The sequence below is a fragment of the Bemisia tabaci genome, chromosome 3 (genome assembly GCF_918797505.1).
Source record: "Bemisia tabaci chromosome 3, PGI_BMITA_v3".
Taxonomy (NCBI): Eukaryota; Metazoa; Arthropoda; class Insecta; order Hemiptera; family Aleyrodidae; genus Bemisia; species Bemisia tabaci.
This window is the reverse complement of record NC_092795.1, coordinates 13,006,675-13,014,261: the sequence shown is the minus strand read 5'-3', so window position 1 is coordinate 13,014,261 and position 7,587 is coordinate 13,006,675.

The following is a 7,587-nucleotide window of genomic DNA, read 5'->3' as shown; positions in this document are numbered from 1 at the left end:
AGTGGACATCATCTACGGGCATAGTGAGAGCAACGATTCTTTTTATTTCGTGTATTGAGGAATACAGCTTCAAACCTCTTTTTCTCAATTCGAACTTGAAAAGACTTGAAATAGCGTGGCGTGCTTTACGATGTATCGATTGATTTTCCATTTAAATCTATGGAAAAGGAGCGATAGACAGATTTTTCGCAACGAACTCCTTAATAATCGATTCTGTACCACAGCTCCTAATGGAGAATATCAACAATCGATCATTCACGCCTCGCTACCAAAGACTTAGTTCTTTTCCATTAAACACGGTCAAATCATTATTATTGCGCGGTTTCATTCCAGCCAAATTTCAATTAATTCATCGGGTCAACTTTTTGAGAGGCTCTTGAGGATATTTAACATACAACAGCAACGAACGATACAATTATTATCTTCAAAAAATATCTCTGTATTAGTAGCAATCTTTGCTTCCTCATCCAGGGCCGGATTAAGGGGGCGGCCACATGGGCCGCGGCCCGTGGCGGCAAATATATAGAGAGGGCGGCAAATTTTGCAATTTTTTTAAAAGTAGGTATAAAAAAATCGGATTTAGAAAAAAAAATTACAAACAAGAGAAGGTGACAAAATCTCTCATTTCCTGAGAGTATAATAATTTCTATTTTTGTCGTCTTTCAGAGATACAAGAGACAGCACCTTTAATTATTCAAGTTAAGAGAGAAACCAAATAGTTAAAACACGCAATTTGGCCCGGGACGGCGGGACTTGAGAGAAATGATGACGAGAACTTGAGATGAAAAGGAGAAGCCCTTGGCGCGGCGATCGGCAAGTAACACATATTAGCGCCTACAAGACTGCACGAATACTTCACGCATTGCATTAAATAGAGTGCGGTCATTGCGGTCAGCGTAAAACGGATAGCGCCTACAAGACTGCGTGAATACTTCACGCATTGCGTCAAACACAGTGCGTTCAGCAGCGGTCGGCGTGAAACTCACAGCGCCTACAAGACTGTCGGAATACTTCATGCATTGCACCAAACACGGTGCGGTCAGCGCGGCGCGGCAACGGAAGTTAAAATCATTAATCCACATTTATGTTTGTTCTTTCGTAATTTTTTCGTTCATTTCTTATGAATGGAAAGACTTGTCTACACAGAGATAGGTTTACGAAACTTAACTTTCGCACAAAGTTCCGTGAACTTTTGCTGGTAGTGTTGACAGGGCTTTCGCAAAAAATGTGTCCAACACGAGTAAACGCGTCTTATGCACCCCTCCCCCGTTGGCACGTTCATTTAATGGTTTTTATTGGTGTTTCGAAACGAATGAGAAGGGGGCGGCAAAATACAGGCGGCCCACGGGCGGCAAGTAGGTAAATCCGGCCCTATGTCCTCATCCTCACGGATGATAGTTTATTCCTCGAAAAAATTGATATTTATGAGCTTTTCATCAGCGCCCAGAGCCTCTAACACTTTTGAGCATTCAAGGTTCAGCCAATTAGGAAATCGAATCGACCGATGACCAATTGACCAATCGACACGGAATTCGATTTAAAGAGGTCAACTAATAAGGCATTCTACCTAAAGAGTACCAACATTACTCCTGTCTCGCGTTGTCACCTCTCATGAAGCCATGATGCGACAATCATTATCGGTCAGTCTAACTTTTCCGGTGTGATCTGCTGGAATTAATTCTTAGAAATCAATTCACGATATCAAAACTGTACGAGGAATTAACTGAAGGATAAGATAATCTATTCAACTCAGTACCAGCCTTGTCTTTGAGCTCGTTCTCTGACCATTTTTTAAATGCAGAGTCGTTTCCAAGAAGAAAGAGTGTACTATGTAACCACATTTCATTGTAGCAAAATTGCCACTCACAATGTGTATTTTTACTCAGAGTTTGTTTCTCATAGCTGGATAATTTTACAGGTTTATTTCAAGGATTATTATAAAAAAATCGGCAAAATTTTGGTGGGATCGCGTCATTGCGAATGTCATTTTCGTGTAAAGGAGTGGTTTATTTAAGAAAATGTTGCGACTTGGAATTAAGATTTTATTTTGTTGCCTCAGAATCAGTACAACAGAGGAGATGCATATAAATATTAAAAAAGAAAAGATACAAAAGAGATTTATAAAAAAGTGAACAAGAGCATTAAAAAACATATCAAAAGGCACATACATTATAATAGAATCAACACTTGGTGGAATTAGGATACGTTCTTCCGTCTAGAAATGGACGAAATTTTGGTCGGTTTTGTTGATGTAGAGTGACTTTCTGAAGTGTTGATCCGCTCCCGCCTTAAATTCTCTCTCTTTCAGATTTAGGTGAAAGGACATGCTTGAGGTTTTCCTTATTTCAGGAGGTGGGGAAAGGGGGGGGGGCTTTGAGGGTGTATGTAAACGTGCCAAATCGAGTTGAAGGAGCTACTAGAGAAGCTACACTGGGGAAAAAAACACATTGGATCTAGAGCCCAGACTCTTGAATACATTGACAAGAAAAAATACTCTTGATTCAATCAGATTTTTTGATTTAAGCAAAAATCCGATTGAACCACGAGTATTTTTTCTTGCCGATGTTTTTAAGAGTCCGGACTCTAGATCAATGTGTTTTTTTTTTTTTTTTTTCCAGTGTAGGTAACAAGGTGGCTAGGTGAAAGAGTAGGGAGTCGATAGAAGCTAGGTAAGAGAGTAGGGAAATGAAGATATTTTCTAGTACGATGCCTTTTCTCGAGAGTTGTCTTTAACCCGAAGGAGAAGGAAAAATGCAAGAAAAATTTCCGATGAAGGAAAGGAGGGCAAAGAGATAAAGAGAGGGACTAAAGGGGAGTGATCGAGAAAGAGCCTTAAAAAATATAACTACTCAAATTGGCGGCGAAAGAGGAAGGTGGCTCGTGGCTCGTTCACAAATCTGAGAGGTTGAGCTTGAGCCTCCACCCTCCGCCCACACCCTTTATTCGCGCGCGCGCGCTCAAACGCTCGTGTCGCGTCGATTCTGAGTGCGCATTGCGCGTCCCTAATTAATGTGCTCCGAGAGCTCGGCGCTGGATACATCCTCTAACTTCCGACGTCCTGATATTATATTTTACAACCCCCTCCCCCGCCGCCCGCAGTTATTCCACTCCTAAATCCCACTCTTTTTTTCCCCGCTTCCTTTTTTAAACGTTACATTACAAAGGACTTAAAGACAGCCTTCTTAGTTTTTATAATTAGAAGCGTGACTCTATTTTTCATGGCAGATCATATTTTTATAAAAGTAAGAAAGAGCTTAAGCACTCTATTAAAATATTCCCGTGGCTCCTCCATTCATTTTCAACCCCATCACGATCCTCCGCTCCTCCGACTTTATCTCCTCGTACCTCTTCCTGTGATTTCAGCAGCCGTGCGTTCAATTTTTATCAGCTCCGGCTCAATTCTTTGACTGCAAAGTCAATCAAAAGGCCTTAATAAATTATCCGAATTAATTTGGCCCGTAATACCTTAGGCTCTCATCAAAGAGGAATCGTTAGAAACTGAAATTCAAAAATGTAAGAAAAATTAAGAGAGAAAAGGGAAAAAAATGAAGTTTAAAGCACGAAGAAACAGTTTGGCTTCCTAATTTTCTCCCTTTTACCTCTTTGAGATTGAAATTCTAATAATTATCTCTGGTTACCTCGCTATAATGTATCGCTATAGGATATTGCATATATCTATGAGCTATTACAGCCGTATTAGTGTAAACTATACCGAAGGTCTGATGTTACATTCAACTCTAACAATAAGTATCTAACCTTATCATTATTTTTGATACAGTCTAAGAAAAATAACACTAATTTTGATGCGTTTTTGTTCATTGCATCAGTGACAATATTCCGAGAGTATACTTTTTTTTGCATACAGAACTATCCACCAATTTGAACCAGTGTTCGAAACTCACGGGCACCAACGCGCCAAATGCGCCTAAAAAATCGGGCTCGATGCGCCACATGGCTCCTAAAACTCAAAGCTGAGTTTCGAACGCTGATTTGAACCGTGGTTGATCAGTCAAAATTATTGTTGAAGTCATCTTGAATGATCAATTTTCTGAGCGTAGAGTTAGATATTCCGTCGAGGATGTCTTTAAAATGAAAAGGCCATTCCACTCTGAACCCATTACCTTATCAATAGAGGCACCCTCGTCGTCATCATCGTCTACCCTATCAAATGGACGTATTTCTGCCAAACGGAACTACGTGCATTATGACGTGAGCCCTGTTATGCATGTATTCTTATGGATCTCAAGGCTCATGTCTTAATGCACATAGTTCCGTTTGGCAGAAATACGTTCAAATGATATAAGCGTGCCCACCCCACAGTTCCGAAGTGCCAGTCATATAATTCCTGAAATGAACACTAGCTCCATGTTTGAGACACTAGAATTTTCTATCGGACCTTATTTTATGTAGATAATAGATAAAAGATGACAAGTTCTACTGTCAAATGGGTTCCATTGGTCGGACCCATTGGAATCTATGAGTCTCTGTAGGGTGCGGATAAAGAGATCAACAGGAACCCCTGGGACAGGTAGAGGGACCTGGGGGTTTCTATGAGAACCTACGTCAATCCTATTGAGTTGCCAATGGATTTTAAAGGAAACTGCACATTTTCGAGTGATTAATCGATTTAAAAAAAGAAAACACGCTTTACTTGCGATTTCCAATTCCTAAACCAAGTAGATTCGCGCTAAGTGTTGATCAATTTGCCTACCTATCAATTTGAAGGTGACTTGCTTGCCAGATCACATTCCTGAGTTTTAAGACGGCTAATACCGCAGCCAATCTCAATTGCGGATCTTTTTTTTTAGATATTTCGCTGAAATACGACGGGAAGAGATCAACAAAGGTGTGAAAATACATGATTAGATTTGTTTTATAAAGAGGGGGAGGGCGTTCGTAAGTTTGACACGCGATGCGTTGGCTGGGTCACGCCTCACGCGCCGAACAGATTCGTTCGAGAAGGGCGGGTTTTTCAATTTTTTGCAAGTTTTGGCCTCTAAGCTGCTGTGGGATTTTGAGAAGAACATAAGTTCAATGCTGAAAAAGTTGCATGGATTCCGCATGCTTCATGAAAAGTTTAAACTGGCGTTTCTAACATGAAAATTATGTTTTAAAAAGTTCTTAATTCTTGCTAAGTTTACTTTGAAACAATTTTGATAAAAAATCACAAAAAATTTTGACTATAACTTTTTTTTTTTTTTTTTTTGAGAAATGTGGCTTGCCTTAATTTCCAACATACTGAACTATCTACTTTTTGAGCTGAAAATCGTCGGTTCAATTTCTTTTTATTGTGTCATGTATCTACTGTTGGGCTCCTACTACTTACTTGCTGAATCCACTTGCCTGTAATTGTCTGTAAAGAAATTGAGGCTGAATAATGTTGTAAGAATTTGACCGTACCTGCTATTAAATGAGAATAAGACCTAAAAATTCTTTATAGAATCCACTTCGAGGTGAGTTCAGTTCTCCGCTTTTCTAATTTAAGCATGGGCTGCTTTCAGGATGCCGAGTAATATAATGGCATTCACAGGAAAGTTTCCCAAGTTGCGGAGGACAAAGGAGGATGCTGGAAAGAGATCCACTCTGATCATTTGCATGAATTAAATGATAGATTACGAGCCGAAAGGAGGACTAATGTAATTAAAGAGTGGCGTTGAAAAATCTTTGCTTTTAGAGTGTTTAAGAAGCATAATCTCTGTTTGGACGGAAAAAGAGGAATCATTCGTATAAAATATTCCGCTGATATTAAAAATGATAAAAATGAGAATATCTAAGATCATGTACTTGGCTGTGCAAAGAAGCGAGAAAGCGGGCGGGAAGCTCTCTTAATGCTGGGGATTAGTTTGTAATTAATGCAGCTGTTTCATTACAGGCTATGCCCCCAGTGAGTCAGCTCGAGGAAGATATCGTCGGGGAAAAAAAGTCCACATATAAATGCAGAAATTCTAAGAGCACAAATTAAGCGCGGGATTATGATAGAATATTCGAAAAGAAAAAAGAGACAAGTATTGTTTTCTTTAGCGAGGAGGGGTGCTTAAGGCCAGGTCGGTGCGGTGGGCGTTGGGCGTTCGCAGGGACAAGGGGCTCGACGAGTTTGTTTTCAGGGACCGTGCGGCGTCGCGCCGCGCCACCCTGAATCATTTTCACAACCTGCCGCCACGCCGCGCCATGGCAAAAAAAGGAAGAAAAAAAGTCGAACATGACGTGACCAGGAGCTTGATCCCGGCACGTAAACCGCCCCTTTACACCCCATCATCGGGTCAAACCTCGCTCGAGTTTTCTTCCCTCCTTTCCCATTTCTTTTCCCTGCACATCCCAGTGCTCAACCTCGATGTCCTGTCTCCTTGCCCCCCCCCCCCCCCCCACGACGTGTAATTACAAATTGAGTCTCCTCTGAAATTTATTGGCTTCTGTAGACAACCTGAAAATGGCTCTAATCTTCGTCGTGAAGATCAAAGCACAATTTAATTTTCCTTTTAATCCTCCTGTGGAAAAATTAGTTTTTGCATCCCGTCTTAAGCCTCATTTCCATTCGAGACAATGTCCTATCGGCTCAAATATTTTGAAAGGGCTTCCTCGTGAAAATGTGCCCGTCAGTTGAACCACGGAGGCTATAAAAATGGAGGATATCGCTGACAAAAAACATCTTACTCCTACACTCACACCCGATAACACCATGAACCAGTTTCAGGTGTACTGTCACTGCAATGAATGTTTACTAATTTAGCATTATTTTATGTTTGTTTTTGACAATTTGAATTTTTTAACCGTGTTTTCCGTGGAAAAGAGGAACATTTTAGATGGTTTGATGGTATTTTGATTTTGGCCGTGTCTAGTGATCAACTTCTTGCAATAGCAATAAAAGTAACACTCTAAAAAGGATGAGAATGTGAGAATTGTACACAGTATATGTACGGCGACAGTGAGCATGAATAATAAAAAAAATAGACATAGAATTAAAAAACCCTTTCATTACTCCGCTATTCCTTCATCTTTAAAATGTTATTATTCAGTGTGATAGGATCTGGATCTACACAGCCAAAATTGACCATAGTTCTTTTCAGCATAAATACGTCAATAATTTGTATCACATGGCCATAAATCAACATAATTTCATCGTAATGAAACCAAAATTACTCCCAGAAATGTTTCAGAAAATTTTGTTGAGGAATTAATTTTAAAATAAGAGCCGTCGAAAAGGATTCAAATTTTAAAATTAGAAAATCGTATATCTGTTACATTCGAGACCAGGTGATCCGAGTAACAGATGTACTCAAAAGACTGGCTGTGTTAGATTGGACCGATTAGTATTGGCGAGTGACCCTCTCTGGGACTTAAAATAGAAACCGACGTGTGAAGAATAAAGAGGCCTCACTGGACGCTAACATTAGAAAAGTCGTCACGTTGAGTTTTAATGACGCTCCATTGTCATCAATATAAAATATTAATCCGTTGACGTTTTTTGACTTGCCAATCTTCTACAGCGTAATTTTTTAAGGTGCTTTAAAAATTCACCAGAATCTTAAAGCGGAAAATAATTTCTCCGTGCTTGTCCAAGAACGTTGATTATCATTCCTGCAGAATTTC